Raw genomic sequence first — 2,024 nt, forward strand, 5'->3', positions numbered from 1 at the left:
TTCTATTCCAAACTCCATTCTGATGTCCCCAGATACAATCCTTACAGTCTGGATTAGGGTATCTATTTCCTTGATGCTCTTACCATACAGCTTGATGTCGTCCATGAACATCAGATGGTTGATTTTGTTGCCTCTTTTCTTGAGTTGGTACCCGGCATCCATCTTCTGTAGTACTTTTGTCATGGGAATCATGGCTACTACGAAGAGTAGTGGGGACAGTGAGTCGCCCTGGAAGATCCCTCTCCTGATATTAACCTCTGCTAGTCTTATTCCAGAGCTTGTAAGTATTGTATTCCAGTTGCGCATTGTATTTTTGAGGAAGCTGATGGTATTTTCCTCTGCCCCATATATTTTCAGGCATTCTATTAGCCATGTGTGTGGTATCATGTCGAAGGCTTTCTTATAGTCTATCCATGCCATGCTTAGGTTGGTTTTCCTTCTCCTACTGTTCTTCATTACCATTTTGTCTATCAGGAGCTGGTCTTTTGTGCCCCTACACTTCCTTCTGCAGCCTTTCTGTTGGTAGGGGATGGTGTTTGTCTCCTCTAGGTAGTTGTATAGCCTTTCACTGATGATACCTGTTAGTAACTTCCACATTATTGGTAGGCAGGTGAGGCCTGTAGTTACTGGCTATATTTCCCTTACTCTTGTCTTTTTGTACTAAGGATGTTCTTCCTGTGGTCATCCATTTGGGTGCTTGGTGATTTGAGATACAATGCTGGAGTTGTTCTGCTATTCGTGGGTGTAGGGCCTTGAAGTTTTTGAGCCAGTATCCATGGACTTCATCGGGACCTGGGGTTTTCCAGTTTGGCATTTTCTTTAGTTGTTGTCTGACTGTGTCTGTCGTGATCTCTGTGAATCTTTGTTTTATTCTCCCTGTTTCTTCTTCCTTGACTTCCTGGAGCCATGTTGCATGTTTGTTGTGTGATACCGGATTGCTCCATATGTTTTCCCGGAGTCTCTTACTTGGTTCGGCTTCAGGAATTTCTGGGTGGTTGTCTTCCCCTCTTAGTTGGCTGTATAGTCTTTTCTGGTTGGTTCCGAATAGTTTGTTCTGTTGGTATCCCTTATTCCTGTTCATGTACCGTTGGATCTTGTGTGCTTTGGCCTTAAGCCTCTGTTTTACATCTTCTATTGTGTTGTTTAGTCCCCTCTCTTGTACTTTGTATTTCTCGTTGAGTTTCCTCCCTTGTTTTTTTGCTTCTTAGCCTTTTTTCTGCCATCTCTTTCAGTTTACTCAAGTCAGATCTCATCACCATGATTTGCTTTTCCAGGCGCCTTTTCCAAGGAGGTTGCTGTTTTGGTTTCTGTTGGGTTGGTTGTGACGGTGGTGTTGGTGTTCGAATCCCCATCAGTTCTGCTACTAATCTTGCTCCTGCATATGTCAAGTTATTTGTTTCTGTGATACTGGTGGTGTGTATTAGGCCCATTATTTCATTGACCTCACTTGTTTTCTCCCTTAATTTCTTGGTGTTGTAGGCTTTCATGGAGGGGATCTTTGTTCTCTCTGTATCTGGCTCCATCCATTGTCTAATCTTTTCTACCCATTCCGTCCTCTCTGTTACTTCGTCGGTGTTTCTTCGTGTGTCGTTGTTTGATACCTCATCCTCCCTGTCGTCTTCTGTGGCATCGTCTCTCAGTTCGTCTTCGTGTAATTCGTTGTCGTGTGACATTTCCCTTTCCAGTTCTTCTCTTTCTGTTGGGGAGAGCCAGTTCTTTTTCTTTATGTTCCTTACTTGGTCTGCCAGCCTCTGCTCTGTTTGGGGGGTGTTATTCCTCTCATTCCAGATGTTGATCAATCTTCTTCTATATCCTCTCTTCGTCGGGTTGCTTCTGATGTAGCATCTCCATATTTCCTTATTTTCTTCTCTTGTCCATTTCTTCCTTTTTGCCTCTGTAGCTCCAATCTCAGGCTGTTGATTACTTTCGTTGTGGTGATCAGTTGCTGGATGACGACCTCCAAGTACCTGACCGTCTTCCCCTTCAATTGGGTTGAATACCTGGTTGCCGGACGAAGCTCCTCT

The sequence above is a fragment of the Macrobrachium nipponense genome, chromosome 26 (genome assembly GCF_015104395.2).
Source record: "Macrobrachium nipponense isolate FS-2020 chromosome 26, ASM1510439v2, whole genome shotgun sequence".
NCBI classification, from domain to species: Eukaryota; Metazoa; Arthropoda; class Malacostraca; order Decapoda; family Palaemonidae; genus Macrobrachium; species Macrobrachium nipponense.